Source organism: Strix aluco, chromosome 19 (genome assembly GCF_031877795.1).
Source record: "Strix aluco isolate bStrAlu1 chromosome 19, bStrAlu1.hap1, whole genome shotgun sequence".
Lineage (NCBI taxonomy): Eukaryota > Metazoa > Chordata > Aves > Strigiformes > Strigidae > Strix > Strix aluco.
Window position 1 is genome coordinate 16,285,027 of NC_133949.1, and position 20,953 is coordinate 16,305,979.

The 20,953-nt window shown below is 47.2% G+C and overlaps 1 protein-coding gene across 1 annotated transcript in view; it reads right to left on the reverse strand.

Annotated features, from left to right (window-relative positions):
• LOC141932262 (uncharacterized) overlaps positions 1-20,953 on the reverse strand; it is a 180,028-nt gene that overhangs the window by 104,191 nt on the left and 54,884 nt on the right. Inside the window, exon 2 of the mRNA XM_074845542.1 lies at positions 5,551-5,701. The gene's annotated coding sequence lies outside the window, so the exon portion shown is untranslated. The remainder of the gene's footprint in view (positions 1-5,550; positions 5,702-20,953) is intronic.

The following is a 20,953-nucleotide window of genomic DNA, read 5'->3' on the forward strand; positions in this document are numbered from 1 at the left end:
CTCCTGAACTTATCAATATTTCCACTGAGGATCAGTAAAACTGCCCTTCAGCTGCCCTGATAAGTCATGGTTAGAAGAGCAGAGAACCTGAGCCACGTCTGGTCCGTGCAATGCACTCGGTCCTTTGAAGCATGTTGGGTATGTCCCAGCGTGCATTGCTAAATAAACCAAAACCAAACGGAAAAGTTACTTTGAATTATTCTTAACAAGCACTGCTCTATTTTAATTGGCCCCCTGATGAATACTGGCCTAAGAGTGGGGACAATAAATGGCCTTACTATGTGAAATTTCTGGTCTGAATCCAACAGTACAAAAAGCCCCCCAAATCACAAAAACCACCAGAGTGCATCACATCCTCTCAGAGCACACGGGGAGAGCTGACAGTACCAGGTCTGTCAAGAGCTCTTCAGACGCCTGCCAGCTCCACCGATGCCGAACTCAGGCAGCCCTCACAGCTCACGTAGTGAAATGAAGTCTTTCATCATTTTCTAGTTGAAAGGAAGAGTTGATGAGCAAGGTGTAATTAATTCAAGCGTTTCTGAGAGCCCCAGTTTAGATGAAGATGTTCAGCTTCAAATTTCACCAAAAAAATCCAAACCAAAACAAACTAAAACAAAAAAACTCCCATGCTGCCTACCTTCTGTGCCAGCAGAACAGCAATGTTTATTTTCTAGCCTGGGTGAGTAAAGAGGGGTTTATCCACGCCGGCAGTGGGTGCCTGTCCTCCTCGGGCATCCTGGCACTTTTGGAGCAGACACATTCTGCACTCTGTGCTTTGCTCGCCCAACAAACTGCATTTAAGAAGAAACTGTTACTGAAGAAGATTGGAATTTATCTAGATCAAAGTTCACAGGCATCGCACAAACAGAGAAATCCCAGCAGAATCGAAGCTAATTGCTGTTAGAGTGTAAAAGCTGTAGGAAAAGAAATGCTGCTGAATTATTTACTTTCCTCCTGTGGTCCACATAGTTGCAAATCCACGCTCTGCTCAGCCGCCACTGCATTCCAGCACTACCAACCTAAACTCTTGAGGTACCAGTGGAAGTGAGCACCATCAAAATGTGTGATACTGCGGTAATGGCGTAATTCCATCAAAGGTGCTTAATCCACACCAAAACCCGCCGTCTGCGGGTGACGTTTCTGTGTCAGTGCCACGGATGATGGATCAGCCTGCACAGCGATGCAGCAGTGACTCAACTTGTGCTACAACAATCCAGATCTGCAGGGCAGCTCCTCATTAAGAGTCAGTATATTATTATGACAAATCAATATTACTATTTTTGATCTCTGTAACATTTTCGGGTCTTTTTAATTTTACATGAGCCCAGTTCTGCACACTAGTTCTAGACCTTCCTCACAGTTTTACTTCTGGAGCTGCATCCATTGGGCTGTAGAAGTACCGTCCTCTTCGCCCACTTCAGTGTTGGAGAACAGGCACCACCCATGTGCCCCTGCATGGCAGGAAAACCTCCATGGGGGATCAAATGCCCTGCGGGGGTGGGGGGGGTGGGGGTACCAGTCCCCACTGCACTGCTGAGGGAGGTGAAGCCAGCTGACAGTTGTGTGCAGTCCAGAACGGGTGTTCAGGTGGAAGGGAACTCTGCTCACAGACACAGATATACTTTTCACACGCAGGTACATTAACACTTTCCTCTCTTACACCTTTTGCAATGCTGGTGCAGTTACTGCAGGGTTGCATTTTCTACACAATTTCATTCCTGTGATGTGAGACAGCACTCATGTCCCTCTGAACAGCACTAAGGGAGCTACCCTAGATCTGCCAGGTAAATCTGCACCACCTCTGCAACTCAGAATTAACGTAAAACATAGAATATTGAGCAAAGGCACAGGGAAAATGGGATCCATCCTTTAAAGCCAGCAGTGTCTGGATAGCCCCGTAACTGCCACAGCGTGATGGGCAGCAATCTCGGGTGGCCTCAGCAGTCAGAAAAGCAGTAGTGATCAAGTATTTGAGCTCAAGACTAAAGCAGTCCAGTTTTTGTGTATCAGCAATTTTTGGAAACCGTATTACTTCAGCGTGTACAAAGGCTGTTTCTTTGCCGGACGCAGAGTGAGAGCATCTGCAGGAAAGCACCAGGCTACTGCAAGAACTGCGCGATGGAAGGACAGACGGCTGGCACGAGCCAGCAAAGATCCACCCCCGCCAGCCAGTGGAGCCGTGCTGGTTGACATCAGCAAACAAACCGGCTCCATAACTGCAGCAAAAACTGAACTTCACCTGGTTAAAATTGCACTGGGTTGTGTAATAGCTGTTGCTTTCTCTCCCTGACAGCAGGGTCGAAACTTCTGCTGCACCTACATAAAGGAACAGAACCCTAAGTCATGTAAATACCCTCAGCCCAGCCAGCAGCACAAGGATGTTCAGTGCATTTTTCATTTTAAGGACAAAGCACATTCCCAATTAGTGCTTAAAAGGAAGCTTGAGCCCTTGATTTATCAACTGAAACAAACTGGAAGACTTCTGAAGAAAAAAAAAGCCATCCTAGAATAATGTAATATCCAGGGTTAAAAGTGAGGAGAGGGGAATAAAGGATAAAGGAGAATAGGGTAGAATAATAGAGCACAGTGCAATTATGGTCCCAGTGGAACTGCATCTGTTGATGAAGTCAAGAATATACATAAAGATGTTTAGGAGGGTAATGAAGACACAGGACACTCATATCACAGGAGCCTAACACATGTAAGGACAACAAGATTAATTTCTTAATAAAGGCTTCTTTTTATTTTGGATTAGGAAATGGTTCTCCATAAGTTATTTATACTTTCACATGATATTAATTTTCAAGGGGAGACTTTTCAACTGCCTAATCACCATCTTGCTGCTCTAAGATGATCCTGTTGTGCTTTCTAACTTTATCCCCATTTCAATTATTTTTTTATTCCCTGTGTCCCTTAAACAGTTTTAAAACCCCTGATTTCTGAAATAATTTTGTCTTAACAAAAAGTAGGAGGACACCTGCATGTTTGTTCCATCCAGTGCTGTTCCATTTAGCGTTTTAGTTATCACCTGCGTTACTACACCCAGCACTTCCACCTCACACCCAGATGTGGCTCCCGAGATGCCCACCCAGACGGGCCCAGCCCCAGGGGACACCACATGTGCTCATCCCTCACCTCGGCGATCTCAGGCCAACCTCCTCTCCAGGTACTGACCACACCAGGGGTCACTTGCCTCCCACAGCAGCCAGAGCAGTGTGAACACTCGGGCCCAGCTTTGGGTCTGTTCTGGTCTGTTTTGGGGCCACATGCTGTTCCCTGCACCAGGCGCTGATCTCCAGCCGTCCAAGGGAACGGGGCGGGACGTCGGGCGTCCGCGAGCTGCTCTGCAGGGGCTCTCACCTGAGCTGGGACCAGCCTGCTGCCTCAGGGGCTCCAGGAGGTGCCTGTGGTGACATCCTGTCCACATTTCCACGTCTCTTCTCCTGGGCAAATTATGGTTGTAACTCATGGTCTTCTAACCTAACGCTCGTTAGGTGCTTTGACTACACACAGCCCCACGCCTGCCCCGCAAACCACGCCCTAGAAACGACCAGCTGCAAACTTCTGCTACTACTCAGGGTGGCCCCAGCCCGGACCAGAGTCCCAGCGGAACAACCAGCAGGTGACAAGAAGGCTGTGACGGAGCAGAGACCTGCCCCGTGTCACCGCACAGGCAGAGATGGGAGATGCCTTCCGACACAACATGTCCACCTCTTGCACAGAACTGGCTACAGCCACTGCGCAAAGTCTTCACATTTCAAATGCGGAAGCAAACCTCACCCAGAGCTGAAAACTCTGTTAAATTCTCCTGACATCTCTACTGTGATCCCTTCTTTTAATTAGTGGTCTGATGGCAATAAAAATGCAGAAATGCTTTTGTCTACAAAAGAAGTTTCTGTGTGTTACCATAGCTACTCTCAGGGTTATCACTGTCCATTGCATCGTTTAAAATATTCAGGGTAGACAATAAATTTATTGTCACAGCACCAATATGTGCTATACTATCTCTAGATGTATTCAGGCGTGTTTTCAGTTTGTGTATTTATTTACTGCATACACTTGAGGGTATCTTTCCAGGCAGAGTGTGGTCTAAAAATAAACATATTTCACCTGGTCTCTTACAGCGTAGAAGAGCTTCTAAATTTGGGGCAGCACATAGGGGAGACATTTATCTCTTTGCAGTGAGACAACAGAAGATCTCACTACCCTTTTAAACCCACGTCATCCCTGAACAGAGAGTTCCAGGTATATACAGGGACTTAAGGAATAGTTCCATATCCCCACGCCTTGGGGAATTCTGCCTTGGAAAATCGAGCTTACAGGTCTCCAAACAATGCACTGTCTTTTAGGATTAGTCCTAAGTTGCAGCCTTTTTCCTTTGTTAGGAGAGGTGTTCACAGGTGAAGGTAGCCAGCACATGGAGCAGCTCTTGCCAGCTCTTTTACAACGTGAGTTACTTACTGTAAGTTCCTGCTAGCTGGTACACCAGTATTATTTTATTCTGGCAAGGAAGAGCAAACAGTTCATTGGTTCTCACTGCCCTGCTAAATACTTCAAAAGAGTCAAATCGAACAAAATTCCAGACATCTCAACCTTGCAGGTAACCAACATCAGCGAGGGAGGTCTCAGCCGTTCTGGGGTCCAGCCCAGAGGATTAGTTGCATGAAAGCATTTGCCAGATGTAACTTGTGACTCAGGACTTCCATGTTACAGAGAGTGTGCAATTTTTTTTGTATCATAGATCAGTCTAAACGTACATGAAACCAAAGATTTCTTGATTTGTTGTGTGATGATTCTTGTCTTAGAAGTGAGTTTATGTATCTCCATTCTTGGATGAAAATTACCTTTTTTTCTGCTCCTCTGGGACAAAGCCCTCTATTTCCATGAAGCCATATTCACGCAGCGCCTCTTCCCAAATCCCTGGTTATGGGAGCTTTGTCTGAGGAGAGCCTGCGCCAGGACGGAGTGCTCACTGGATGCACTCAGTCGGAGGCGCCTACAGGATTCTGCAGAGCCCCGCTGGATGGATCCACCTCGTGCTGGATCTGGGTTTTCCAGCATCACTTGGAAGTCAGCGCAGCACAAAAAAAGAGCCAAGTCCTCCCAAAGACAGCAATAACTGAGCCACATCAACCTCTAAGCAAGCTCCATCGGTGCCGTTGCCACCCCCTATTCATCAGGAACAATGAGTGCAGGCATTGAGATTCCATGCTGGTTTTATAAACAGAGTGCTGCCTTTTTAGTATGTCACATTTAGGCAAAAGAACAGATTCTGGCTGTAAAAAAGTACCCTTGGAACCTGCTTTTATAGTTCTTACTTGAAATATTTCTAAACAGTCCTCTCATCACATGCATTTAAACAACTCCAGCCTCAGGAGTATAATAACCTATAGTGAATACGCTGACTTTTCCAGAGCATAAACGCAAGTCTTACATGCAGGTCACAATTTAATGAGTTCATGGACAACAAAGCCCCCAAATGAAAGGGGAATCAATACTAATTACGATGGGGAATCCCAGTGTCTCTAATGCATCCATAGTGACACTCACCTGCAACCACCAACTTCTCCCGTATTGCTTTTAAGGCTGGCATCAGGCACGGCACCCGGCTGTGTGTCCTTCTGCCCTCGGATCTGCACTGACAGGGACCAGACAGCCAGTAATTGGTAGGGGGGAAACATCCCAAACTCCCCATGTAGAACTGGAACAAAAGAAAACCCAGATTCATGAATATTTAGCAAGTTCTCACACTCTTATTCATGACAGATGTATTTCAGATTTAAAAGAATGTCAAAACCATTCACCGCAATTCTCTTGTGCATTAGAACAGTCCCTTTCCCAGGAGCAGTCAGTTCTGGGGCTCCACCCCACACCTACTTCCTGAGGACCAGTTTGGGATTGGAACCCTTCAGCGAGGAAAATGGGATCTGGGCAGGCCTCTTGTATTTGGACACTTTTCAATTACATTTATCTTTGGTCTCCGAGGATGTTTACATCTGCTACGTAACTGCCACAGGATCAAGTGTTCCTCAAACTCTGCTCCCATCACTTCTTTAGAAGAACTACCGAGACAAAAGCATCATACTCGACCGGGAACGCCACCTGGGCAAGGAGAGCATCAGCTCCTGCGAGCGGAAGGCTCCAGCACAGGACCAGCCCTGCCGGCGCCAGCCCAGGCTGGGGACGCCGCGTGCAGGGAGCTGGCACCCAGCACCGCCCTGTGCCCCGGCCACAGCGCACCCACCCCCCGGCTCAGGTCGGGACCCTCGGCCGCGAGTCCCGGCGCCTCCGCCCCGCCAGCAGCGAGCGCCGCGGTGTCACCCACCGGGTGGGGGCCAGCCACGGGCACGTCCCCGCCGCGGGCTGCTGGCCACCCCAGCCTCCCCGTGGTGGGGGTCCCGCTGCAGGGAAGGGGCTCTGGGGGCTGCCCCGCTCCGGGAGCCCGTCTCCACCCGTCGCTGGGGAATATGCGTTGGAGCCGCCAGAAGAGCCGCACGAGGGACAGAGAGGCATGTAAAATGCTCCGTTAGTGAATTTAATGCCTAGTGATAAAATGTTTTATCCATTCTGGAGGACAATATTTAAACAGATGCTATTAGCGGTTGTATTTCAAAAGTCAATGGGGCTAAATAAATCTAACATTTACTTCTACTAAAAATGTTATGAGGCCAAGCTCTTTTTTTTCTTTAGGTGTTCAATTAAGTGAAAATACATAGATCTCCCCCAGAATTTAAGACTGCCATGAACAGGAAAGCTTTTTGGTTAAGCTTTCATCTCTTCGGGTAAAGAACTAAATTGATGATTTTTAAATAATTTACATCCCAGAAGTAGTATTAAAAAAATGTCCCAAATGGAGTTAAAAGCATCGTAAATATAATTTCCTGTCAGATTACATGAAATACTCTGATGAATGAACAGTTCCTAAAAGGACACTGAGTGTGGACTTACAAGGTCTACTCCAGCTTTGTGAAAATGCTGGCACTGAGCAGCGTGCCAACTGGCTTCCTCCCTCCTTGCCTTGAGCAAGCCCTCTGAGATACCCAAGTATGAGTGTGCACTTTTCTTTTTCTTTCTCTGATTTGTTACATCGCTGTTTATGTTTTGAAGAGCCTCATCCTTCTGAGAAGCAGAGGGAACCGAATCATCAACCCAGAATTTGGGGAAGGGAAGGGCAGGGAATCACGACTCTGTTTACAGGCTGGACAAAGATCCTTCCAAGCACATCAGCAGCTCGGCAAGGAACGCAAACGCCCTTTATTCTTCTTTCAGGGTGCGTGTGTGTGGGAGGGGGAGGAGACAGGAGGGAGTCAGGGTTATCCCTGCTGTTACAATGCTGAATTAAGACAGCCACATGCTCATCATCTACCTCCAAATCCTTTTTGCTTTTCAAAGATGACTGACCTTTCACAGCCTCCTGTTGCCCACCTCACTGAAATATTAATGCATCCAAAGGGTCAGATGGCTGCAGCCATCCAGAACAGAGAATCAGAAATTAAAAGCAAACAGGCAGAACAAAACCCTGTAACGAACGCCTGGCTCTGAACTCCCCGTTAAAAGGGAGGTGAGCGTGCATTCAGCTTGAGATGCAAGTGATCCTTTTCTGTTGCAATATTTTGTAATGCAGTATTTATCAGCACTGACTCCCCTTCGAGTGAATCCTGCCAGCTCTGTTTTCTCACCATGCTCGTCACCACAGCTTTTTGGTTTCCGTTCCCAGCTCCCACGGTGGGCACGTACTGCCCAGCCTGTCCCGCAGCTTCCTTCCCTGGCTCCTTCTGCGTCTCCTCTCAGTGTGTGAACAGCCTGTTTCTCTGGGGGTTTAATTGCTAGTCTAAAAATAAGATGGGCAATTTCCTTGTCTCATTCTTCTTTAAACATTCTGAATATTTGTTTGGCTTGACTGAGGCCATCAGCAATACGTGACTAATACAGACTAAGATTTTTCTTTCCACACCCAACTGACCATGGTTAACATTTATGTGAACAAAAGGCAGCCCTGAACACCTGCTCTGGAAGAGCTGTTAATTGGTGTGGACATAGGGCTACATAATGGTGCCAAGGGTACAGAAATCTTGGGTTCTTCTGTCCCATTGTCGTGCTTTAACCCCAGCTGGCAACCACACAGCCGCTCATGCACTCCCTCCACCCAGCAGGATGGGGAGAGAATTGAAAAAAAAAGTAAAACTTTTGGGTTGAGATAAAGACAGTTCAATAGATCAGAAAAGGCAGGAAATAAGAATAATGAAAATAATGGCAATAATATGACAATAATAATAATGATAAATGATTTAGAATATACAAAACATCAGAGTGTTATTAACATTATTCTCATAATCCAAAACACTGTACCAGCTACTAGGGAGAAAATTAACTCTGTCCCAGCCGAAACCAGGACACCCATCCTGTAATATAAAAGCAAATGAGGGCACCTAAATGATAATAATGATTATGATTAGTATCAAGAATAATAACTTCGGGGGTGGGTGTGGCGCTGCTTGGGGCATAAGTAAAGCCCACCTCTGCCTCAGGAATCACAGCCCAGCCAGCCCTGATGGAGAACCACAGAGGGCCAGGGCAGAAGGGCCTTGGGGACCTCAATGGGAGCTGAAGGAGACACAAGAAAACAGATGCAGATGAAGAAAGATACAGTTGGTAGGTGGTCTGCAAAGTGTCAATCACAGTTCCTGGCACGGGTGAAGGCCAAGCCAGCACTGCTTCCTCCAGCCCAATTCTCACCAAAGCATTACAGCACACGATGATATTTGCTGTAAGCATTTATTTTATTTTTTTTTACATACACAGCTGTGAAAATTAGGATAAATTCAGTAAGGAGATTGTGCTGGATGTCACTTTCCTGTGCCTCAGGAAATAATTCTGACAGATGTTTATAAATATGTTAGTAGCGTTTACTTCTGTAATGCAGCACTACCTTCTGAAAGACTATTGATGTTACTCGAATTATACCTGGTTTTAATTGTGTTACGGAACAGCGTTCTTGTTTTATGTATTGACATTTTTTTGATGCATAGAGACTTTTTATAGATTTGTTCATCACAGTGAAAGTCAAAAAAAAAAAAAAAAGGAAAGTATCAAGGAAATGTTTCTTCTTCTACAACTTATTCTAGAAAATCTCTTCTCCCTCATCCTACTTCACCTTCTTTGAGAGTTTCAGACAGATTTCACAAGCAAATGCTTTAGTAGAGCATCTCCTCAGAGGGGAACAGGGCAAAGGAAAGACAATAAACAGAAGATAGACCATTGCCCACTAACAACTACAGAAACCTGCTCCGCCACGGTTCAGCCAAATACCAGAGCGCTGAGCCCGGCATTTCCGAAGGGAGGCCACAGCCCTGCAGAACAGCCAGGGCATGACGTGCTCTCTCACATCTCATCCCTGAAATGGTCCCCAAAGAGCCAAGACAGCTCCAGGCACTTGGAAGAGCTCACAGGCAGTCCCGAGCTGGGACAGGTTTCCTTCTGGACCTGCCTCGGTGCTCAGACCCAGAGGGCACCAAGACATCCGAGGTCAGGCTCATCTCCGGTGCCAGCTGTCCCTAGCCAGGCATCCCCGGCTCCAGCACCAGGTTAATCTTGGTGTCCAGCCTGTTGCATTTGCTCTGACACCACAATGTGGGATATGGCTCAGAGGTGTGTCCTCTGCACTGCCAGCCATTTCTCCTCTTGCAGTTGTGCGTGTTTCCACGTGATGGGACAGCAGCGGTGAAATAAGAAGCAACAGTCCATGTCAAGTGTTGTTAAGACACCGTCATTTCAATTTTTAACCAGACGGAGTTGGCACAAATTGAATGGAGCTCCTTAGATGCAGTAAATGGCTTTAGCATGACTGGTGGAACTGAGCTCCGAGCCCAAGAGGCAGCACGGCCGTTTAGAACACAAGGGGTGAGGCTCAGTCAGGGAGCTGGGCACTGCTGGAAAGGGGCCGTGCGTCTGCGCTCTGGAGCCCTCTCAGACACACAGCTCTGACACCAGAACTGCTGCTGCTTGTACATCCTGGTGAGGTGTGTGGTCCCGTGCACCAGGAATGGCCTTGGGCTCTTCCACCAGCCTCTTTAGCCCACCAGCCACCCAGCGCTGGCTCTGCACAAAGAACCTGACCCGTCCCCAAACCCACCTGGGCTCAGTCTGATGTTTAAGAGTCTGCAGCAACAGGGACGAAGAAAAAATTGTCTTGGTGTCCTATACAACACGGCCAACACCTTCACCACAGAGTACTGCAGCAACCTGCAGGTCATCAGGATGCTTACAATGCTCTCTCTCTGAATTTGGCCAAGACAACTGGACGTTACTGTGCTAGTGGCAGAGAGAGACACCTCACTGCTACTTTCTTTTGCTGGTAATGTGGCTGGCCTTCTCATCGGCCGCTCTGCGACATCCTCTTTGAGAGGCTGGACTGACATTCAAAACAACAGCAACAGCGTTTGATGTTTTCAGAGGTAGGAAGAGGGCTGCTTGGACAGCCAGGGAACAGTACAGCTTGTGGAACTATTGTTAAAATCTGAAAAACCTGCCTTGGCGTGAAAATACCAAGCAGACCTCACTGCTCTGATGATAAAGATTTATATTTCATTACACCAGTGAACTCTGATTATTTTGCAGAGCCACTTCTCCATCCCCAGCAATTTAATGGGTGGGAGAATTTGCGTCCTTGTGTGTACAATTTGGAAAGTTTCTAATTGCTAATCAAGGGATCAGGATAGAGTGATCATCTTCCTGGTATTTATTACCAGCATGTAAAAGTAATTATGTGGAAGATGTCCCCATATTGGTGCCATAAAAAAACTTAAGATTGGATAAAAATTAATTACTAACAGTTCTGTACTGTGTCTCTGGGAATAACTGCAACATCAGTGACATACAGTGGCCAACCAGCTTCCCACTAGATCGAGGCACTCGCATCACCCGTGACAGAGGTGCTACATGGGCAGGAGCACGAAGATCAAAGCCACCAACCGCACAGGCCTGCGGAGGTTTGCAGGTAATTCTGCTGCCCTCGGTCAGGGATGCGGTGACCTACAGAAACGCGGCCGCGGGGCTGAGGAGCCGCCCGCCAGGCTGCAGAGGAACCGGGGCTGCCACGGTGAGTTTCAATGTCCAAGAGGAACACCCAGCGAACCACGACGAGAGCTGAACGCTTCCATGGCACCACACTAACTCATCCTTCCTCAGGAGGGTGAAATATGTAACCCTTAGAGAGGAAAGCTGTGCTCAGCGAAGAGCAGAGGTAAGACAAATGCGGGAAGGACTTGCAGTTTCCTTCCACTCAGACTGAAATTCAGAAATGGTAACGGCTAAGCCCTAAGCCCTAAGGAGAGGAGGATGAAAGGGCCTCGCTCCCGGCCATGTGACACTATTCCCCTTTGTGGGACCAGATGCGAGGAAGGAGAGCGGAGAAGAAAAGCAAAGCTGGAGCTGAAAGGCTCTTCCCCCCGCCCCCCCCCCCTTTTTTTTTAAGAAAGAACAAAATGAAAATGATCCTGAAAGAACAACTGTTCCTTTCAAAGCCATTAGTTTGGGAAGCTGGCTGTAAAAGGGTACATTTTTGAAATGTGGCTGTGGTTACCAAGCAACAGCTGAGCCCCTGCTCCGCTGCCAGCAGCGCCTCGGAGTTCGGCAGGGGAGGGTGGGGGGCGAACCCCGTGGCCCTCGGGAGCGGCGCCGGGACCCTGCGCAGCCGGGCAGGGCGCAGGGCGCGCACAGCTGCAGAGGCTGGAGCCGGGGATGCCCCACCGCAGCCAGCCCCGCTCCAGAAACAGCCCGCAGCGCTGGAAGTCTTGAGGATGGAAAACCGACTGCGGCATCTCGCTTGACAGAGTCTGATGGGGGAACGGGGAGAAGAGAAAAATCTGAAATAAGCCCAGGAACCGCAGCAGAAGAGCTCTCCATTTATGTGGGTGTAACTATAAGCGTTATTTGACGTATGTTACTAAAACTAAGGGAAACAGCAAACAAAACTCTAAAGTCAACAGTTTTCACATGCATTGGACATGCTGAAGTGTTTTGCAGGATTTTGTATGGCTCAGGGATCTAACAATGGAAGGAGAGAATAAATCCTCCTGGGACCCACCGTTTCAAGGTGGTTCTGTGAGCAGCTGAAAACCCACGACTCCGGCTGGATCCAGAGCTCCGCAGTGTTTCATCTCAGTAACTCCAGACAAGGATATCGTTACACTTCTCTAATCCATGAGCTGTTTTGTTACCTCCATTACTGCTCTAAATGAGAATTAGGCACAACATGTGCTTAATTTAGGCTATGAGTTGAGCTGGCAAAAATCTAGGCTTGTACTGAAGCCGAACAAAGAGCTGAGGGGTTTTATTTCCACCCGTTCGGTGAAGAGAACTGGCCCCCAAACTTCACAGCCTCTCACAGCCCCAAACAGCTCCCTGGCATTATGCATCCCCAAACGCCTGAGCTGCCTGGAGCTGAGCTCTGGGCTCAAACCTCTCGGCCTGAAACATTAGCAGAAGGACAGCGATGAAATGTCATATGAGATGGCTGAGGATGCTGATGCCAGAAATGACCATCTACATCTGCTCTGTTCATCACATAAAAAAATTAGGACTGGGAACATAAACCAGTTGCCCACACAATTCAGCATCCTGTCACTGATGCTGACTACTAGCACATACTATGAGCACACAGGAAAATTGTTCTGTGGATAACGGAGAAGATAAAGGTTTTGCTGTACTCTATTTCATTCTGTTAACTATCACTAATGGGGCTGCTATTATTCCCTTACATAAATACATTTCACTCTCTTTGCATGCCACCAGGCAACTGTGCAGTTTTTTAGGTCTTGAAACTCACTTTGAGCATTGCTGAACACCTACTTGTTCCGATGTTACGAGAGAAATGAACTTAGCACCTCCAGTTCACTCTTTCTTTATCATTCATCTTCCTACGTTTCCCTGTGATGTTGCCCTTGTCCTTCCTTTGTGATCCCGGACTCTTCGGATTCACCTCTGACAGTTTGCCATGTTTGTTGTTTGTGATGCACTTAAACTGGAGGGAGGGGGCAGCTTTTGCCACAGAAAACCTAATTGGCCAACTCGCTAGTGCTGCCAGACAATAACCTAATTCCTGGGCATCGAAGACAGCAGACTAATTGCCATGACTCAACTATTTCTCCTTTCAAAGCTGGGAAAAGGTGGTGAATGTTAACTGCAAGGCCAGCTTGCAGAGAGCACTGTACGGTATCCTGACTCATTTAAACTCTGAATCAGTGTGATCTTTGTTGTGCGGGGTGTTCAGGGCTCACTAATTGTTGCTGTTGGTTCCTGATAATGAATGATTGAGTCAACATGGGCCAAACCCCCTGATCTAATGCTCTAACAACCCACTTTTCTCTACAGAATCTGAAAGGGAGGCTACGAAGGTTTCTGAGAGGTGCTGGTGCTGCTATTTTATGAAATGGGCAGACACTGGAGACTTCAAATGTTTATGGCTCAGGTGCCTCTATCTGCTCAGGTTTATTACAGTCCGCTAAAAACGAAGAACAAGATGTTACTTGCCCTTGTCAAAAGACCAAGCGTTCCAGCAGAAAACAAAAGCAGACTTATTTCATTAAAGACTTTAGCTGGTATTGCTTTGTGATTACTGCAGTGTAAGGCCTTATCATCCACATTACTCCTTCACACGGTCTGGCTGAGCAGCTCCAATAACGCACCCCTTGAAATCCTGCTCTGGGCATGAATGGGAGGGGGAGGCAACATCTCAAGAGCTTGGTGTGGTGCAGGACCCACTGCATACCTTCGGCAGCAGTGACGCAAGGTGCTGGGGAAACTGCGGGTACATTGGCCTTTCTTCTCTTCAACAAACAGCTGCATTTAAAAGATAATACCAGTCGAGAACATCAAAAGGCACCACTCAGAAAAATACCAGTACTTTAAACTAAATGTGTTTTGTGAGGCTGAAAAACACTCGAATAGGAAGGACAAAGATAGTAAGCTGATTTGGCCAAGGACTGTCCATCTCCCCTGAGCTCAGCACAAAGGGATCCCACAGTCACCCACACAATACCAGGAAGGAACAGACTTTCAGGGTACATCTGAAGGCACTCAAATAACAGGAAGCTCCACTTCGCGTGGTGTGACTGCAAACACACTGTTTTCTTCTAGCCCGTGTACCTTCACAAACCTTAGTGTTTATGCACTCACGACCAGGACGCTCCACATTTTGCCACTGCTCCCTGGCTCCGTTCCTCGGGCCACGGTGGGACCCGTGGGCTGAGCGGGGACACGTGGCATGGCCGGGGCCCGGCCAGGGCCCAAACACACCCCATGGAGCAGCGGTGGGTGCTGCCGGCGCTGCTGGGCCTGGTGGGGAGACACCGCAGAACAAACCAGGGCGAGGGTTTGCAGCTCATCTGCACCCCCAGCCCAGCCAGCACGTGGCCACCCCAGTAGGTCCAAGTACTTCTACTGAGGCAAAGGAAGGTGGACATCACAAACCAACAGAAACACGTGGGCAGAACAGAGAGGTCAGGAGATGTGACCAGAAGAGTTGACCAGATTTTGAGGCCAAAAAGAATTGACGACCATTTAGTCCAGCTTCCTACAGAACACAGGCCATTATATGCCCAGTAACTTGCATCACAGCTGCGTCCTGTGGTCTGGCTACACCAGAGACCATCTCTTAGGAGTGTTAGTCCCCAAGTCACAATCAAATCACCTCAAAGATTACAATATATAAAACCATTTCTGCACACATACTGCAATATGCTCCATGCACTGCCCACCAGAAGTGCTATTATGTTCTTTGGGTCTGAATCTTGGAGTGGTGCTTTTAGCAGGTTTACCCTTAGCAGCCTTAGAAACAATTCCTTTGCATCACCATCATCTCTTAACGGTCAGGTCAAATGACACCCTCAACTTAGTGAAGTCGCAAGCACAAAGACCGCAGAGATCAGCAAAATGTTGATTTTTACTGCAAAACTAACAGTAAATTCTACCCCAGGACTCGTGTTCATATGCCCATCTACTCTGGTCAGTGCCTGCAGCTGATTCCCCTGAATCCTGTCCTGCCCACTGACAATACCCAGCTCTCTTGCTCCTCATCGACAGAAAAGCCATGTCGTCATCTGATTTTTGTTCCACCAGTTGCATTTCTTTCCCCAGGGATGCTAACCACACCACCAATACTTTCGTGTGCAGCAGTATGTGCAATTGCCATCTGTGTAGTTGGCACTTCTTCAAAAAATATTTAAATATCTGTGGAACTTATAAGAGTGTAAATTAAACATGACAAAAACCATAACACAACATAATGTATGCCTGAAGTAAGGGAGCATCAACAAGTTCACAATGTTTGAAATGGGAAAAAAACCCCGCACAAGTGCTACACAATCCCCCTCTCCCACCAGTTTGCCAGAACTCCCTCCACACCCACTCGCTTCCAAACAAGCCTGTTCCCAGAATATGCACGCAGTAGCTGCTTTACACAAACCTTTCTCATTTTCAGTCGAATCAAACCAGTCCCACATTTCTGTGCTAGTGCCAGGTGATGACTACTGAAGCAGTGAGGAGCTGCACAGCTGAATTACACACAGTGCAAAGAGCCACCACCACTTTTTGTTATTTTGAAGCCTTCTCTCACCACTTTATGTGATGCTACACTCGAGGTGAGAAAGAAAATCTTAATGACCTTTAGGCCAGCAACTCATGATGACCAAACTCATCGTATTTACCTGCTCCTCTTTCACAGCATACTTCAGTCTTTAATAAACTGGTGGTTGAGCACTAGGACCAGCTATAGTTACAGCACTCCTTACTGATGCTGAAAGTCTACCTTCACCTTTCAAATCCCTCCTGAATTTTGGAATTAACTCGGCTTTCCTTTATTACATCTCTTATCTTTTTGAATGTTATTTCACCTCCACTAAGACACTAGGAATGTGCTTGAGACCCTCATCTATGTTATCCTTTTTGGTTTTTTAATTTATCTTTTAAGGGGTTGTTTCTTCAAGCATTTGTTATTGGGAGCAGCATCTGTCCCTCAGTGCAAAGTGATACCAGCTGCCTCCAAAACTACGGCCCCCCCAAGCAGCCGTGACAGGAGGGAAGAGGAAACTCTGGAGCTGGAGGCTCCAGAGCCAGGTGGGCTGATCTGCGCGGCACCTTCCCGCACCTCCTCCCGCCGTTCTGAACCACACTCCATCATTACCTGAACCAGATGCAGCAGCGTGACACCCTGTGCCAGCACCTCACTGGCCGTAAATCACAGTGTTTCTCTACAGATTAGCACTGTTTGAGCATCTGCCTTTCTTGTCATGGCTGAAGCAAATTCTGAGGGATGTCTTAGGAACCTAAGATTCTTCGCTGATCTGCACAATCCTCCACAAACGCTCTGTGCGTGGCATCTGACATAGCGGGTGCTCTGAAGTTGCTGGGGGTTTTGCCATTAATCGTATTAGACCTGATCGTTTTCCCTACGTTACGCATAATACGGCACCCGTGTTATGAAACCAGTCATTCTGGGAAAAGAATGACGTTGTCAACCGCTGCACTAAACAGTTGTTTTGCTCAGTCATTTCATGAAATAACTGAAAATTGTAGGTAGGCATTACATGGAACGCCTAATCCTTGAATATTTAGGATTATTAAGTAAAAAGGACCAGAAAACTATTTGCTACATTACATTTACTTATGAAACCACAGAGTCTTTTAGATGTTTCTTCCTGAAACCACACTAGCAAAAACTGTCACTTTCCTCAATTGATCCTTACTTTTACAATTGAGCCTATTTTCTGAAGTGACTGAAAGTTTGAGTCATTTAGCACAAGAACTGCTCCCACAACAGGCTTCTAAAAGTAATGCCACTCATTCCATAATTTTTGTGCTGTATTTTGTGCAACAACCAGCAGAACCATCAAGCAGAGAAAGGAAGTGCTTAAGATTTTACTCCGATGCAGAATGCCTCCAGCTGCCACTCATTCCATCAAATGACTGATTTTACAACATGACCATAATGCATACATGCTTTACTCTCCTAGTTTTGCCCCTTTTCTCTTAGTGTCATTAGATATCATTTTTCCATGTCTCCATCCTGCTCAGCTTTCTACCTAGTTTTCCTTTTCTTTGCTCATTCTTACACTACTTTTGCCATGTAAAACATCAGATCGTCCTTTGAATTTACTATCTGACCCATTTCCCTCTTGTTTTAATAGGAGCTGCAACAGGCACTTACACGGGTCTTGTCAAGGTACAACTTCTCTGTAGACGATGGGATGACACAGAGGAGAAAATAGGGCGAGTAAAACAAGAACAGCATCCTGTAGGTCTGAGTCTGAAAACATGTGAAACGATCTCACACATCATTCTACATAACCAACACCATACAGCACATCATACTTTTAACTTCCTCTGAAGAGCAGGAATGCTGAGCAGCCCCATCTGAGGGAGCAGAAGGTGGTGGCACAAGAGCTGATGCAGACGGATACTGACGGTCCGTTATTCACAGTTGCCCTAAAGCTCTCCATTTGGACTTTTCAGCGCTCACCCTTTGGAGGGATGACTTCATTTTGCCACACTCAAGACTGTGTTAGCACTTCAAACACGGAAGATATTTCTCTTTAAGGCATTTAAATGGCACCTGTGAACAAAATATTAAAACAAGCACGCCCTCCAGTCAGGCTGGATTAACAGAGGTGATCACCTCACAGCTTTGAGGCAGAGCGTGCATCACAAGATCAACCTCTGCTCCTTCTGGGGGACAGAAAAATTCCGCAGGGAATGGGAGAAGACTAGTATTATTAACCAGATGGGAAATTAGGGAGTGGAGAGATTATGGCCAGGACTGTGAAGGGTATATAGGCTTCCAACTCTCTTTGAAATCTGTAAAAGACACCAGAAGTCTCCCTGTCAAGGCTTTTAGACCTCCCCATATCTTCTGATCACATGGTGAGTGTGTGTGGTGAAGCTAGGAACTGAGCCCACGTCCCTCACGTTACTGGCCACTGTCTTAGATAAAATACCGCGTTTCTCTTTTCCATCCATGTTTGACAGCAGAATTTAGGACAACAAATGGCAGAAATGGGCCCCTCAGTCAGCTGCCTTGACAAAATTCAAATGCTTTTCCTGGTTCAGAGGGTTTCTACAGTCATTCTTCTCCGGTCAGAGCTCTATTCCCAGTCCTAGAAAGTTCTCTCTTACTTTTTATTGAAGCCATGTGAAATAAAGTATTAGGCTAGATGTGCAGGCAAGATGCTAAAACCAGTAGTGCTTCTGAGGATTTCACTGAAATCTTGGATTAAAAAAACCCAAGTGCTGTTGACGAGCATTTGCAAAAGGCCTTCAGATTCCTACAGCCACCCCTAGTATTCACATCACAGTTTCCATACAGAGGTCAATTATCTCAGCTGCCTTTCCATTTACCAAAAAATGTGGCATTTTCACAGAAGCTTCCATTACATTTAACCTTCTGATTATTTTTTTTTAACAGTGTCATGTTTTGAGTCATCCACCTCCATGTTCCCAGGTTCAGTGGGCAGGGCCCTGCTCCCATTTACAGAGGTGCAGATCACTTCAGATTTACAGCAGCCCACAGAAAAAGCAGAGTTTGGCCTCCTATTTTCTCAACTGGAACACTATTGATTATTATTTTTTCCATGTAATAGCATATTAGTAACAAAACAGAGCTGACATGAGCACTGTGAATGAAAGATGACTGCAACGTACAGAAAAAATGAAGCACCAGCACAGCAGAGGGTAGAGGCGACCTCGCAGATGCGATCTGTAGATGTTTTGTGCAAGATGCAAAGCATACTTGCTAAAACGGCCTCCCTAAGCTACCACGGATTTAATCCCTATTTGTTACTCTTGAGTAAGAAGAGACCAAACTTCATGTCAGTTGCCAGATATTACTACTAGAGATTTGTTAATTAATCACAGAGTAGTAACTCCTTCTTTTTTTAAAAAAAGAGACTATTTGGTGTGATACAGGTCTTACCAGTGCTGAGTATGATGACAGGAAAGCACTTAACTATGATCTGGTGGCCTTGTAGAAGTATACATTGATTTAGTTCAGCTGGCTTAATTAAGCCTTTGCAAACCTTACGTGGACAACCTTACTTCGATTTATGAATGCCTTGTCTCCTTTACTGAAACTGCGTTACAACTCCCATCTTCAGTCGCAGAACTGAGATCGCACCACTCCCCGTGATTATTAACATCACCCAGTCCAAAGGGTTTACCAACTTCTTAACTAGTCTCACTAGACAAAGCAAGCTTTAAAACTGTCTTTTGCATGCTTTAACTAAGTCAAATTAAATCGATGGAACTTTGTGTACCGAGCAACTCCAGACATGCACCCGCACTGGGCGCCCAGCCCGAGCAGAGCTGAGCCCCCTGCGCTGCCCGCGCCTGCACGCTGCACCACTGCAGCACCAGCAGGGGACACGGGGCACCTCCTGCCCCCACCCCGAAGTACTGACTCCAGGAGGAGGAGTGCTGCCATCTCCCCTGGGATACAACCCCACCCCATCCTTTATCTTCCTTGCTGATGCCCCAGAAGTGGTGCTGGTTTGAGTCTCGAGCAAAGTGACGTGACGCTGCTGCTCGTGGCCCGTAACCCCTTGGTGGGGTTGCCCCGTGGCAGCAGGTCCTGCCCACGCCTGCTCCAAAGCCAGTCCCCACATGGTATTTTGCACACTAAATCCTGGAAACAAGCTGGTGTTAAAGAGGGCTGAGGTCTTATAAACCCTGGCAGTTCACCTGGGCTTTGCCTAAATTCACAAATCACGCTGCAAGCCCCCCAAACGATAGTGGCAGTTTTCGTGTCAACTCTGGGAGAGCAGCTCGTCTGTCGCAGCGCCGGCAGGTCCCGGGACGCTCGTCACGCCTCGCCCGTGCCCCAGCAGCCTGCCAGGCCCATGCACCCTCCCAGCAAAGGCCCCCAGAGACCCGCGCCGATGGGTGTTGGCCTGGGGACACGTCGGGCGCAGCCCCGGCCCGCGCTGGCATCACGGTGTCACCGGCGAGTTCATCCGCCCGCTCGGTCCCTCCCCGCTGCCCCGGCACACGTGTCACACGCTGTGCTGCCCTGCAAATCGGGGCTTTGGTGCGTTTTCAGCATCATTTTTCTCGCTGATAATGCTGAACTTCATTTCCTGCCACTGCTTCACCGGGGCAGATTCCTGTAATTCTATTGATTTAGGCCCCAACCCAGCATAACATCTAAAAATATCATTACATCAAACATTTGATTAATTTAATATCAGTAAAATTAAATTAATTTCAGACTTTTGCAGCCCTGAAGCTGTACGCACACATCAAGGTTGGATGGGTTGCAATCTGATAGATGCACAACTTCTGGGAGTGAGAACATCTCCAGACATCAGTATTTTAAAATTTGAACTTTACGTTGCTAAGTCTCAGGGTGCTCCATTAATCAAATTTCACAAAATCACTGTACAATTGCAGCCCTATCAATACATTAACTCCCAGAAAACATTTGGTGAGAGCAAAAGCATTTTAGCTGTTCATTTTCACATCTTACCAAGTCTGAAGGATCGTCAGAATAATGTGAATGCTCTAACAGCTTGAAACTCTTTATATTTCCTTCCTGGATTTCTGTATATGAAAACTATTTGCAACTATTGCAAAACTGTTCATAGAACGATCCTCTACCAGCAACTGCAATTTTTTTTCTCACAGACAAAGATAGGCATATCTTGTGGCTAAATGGATTTGCAGTTGTCATTATGATTTTATATTTTCAAATCCTACCACGAGCCCCCAGAACACGCTCACAGCACGTGGTCAGACACAGCGAGGGACGCGAAGAGCAGGACGGGGCGCGCGGTACTGGGGGGCACACGGCCTGCCTGCGGTGGCCGGGACCGTGGGGGCAGAGCTGGAAGGAGACCCCCACGTCCCAGCCATCCCCCACGGCGCCAGTACCCGCCTCGCCCGCTGCCCCCACCCCTTGGGAACGCGC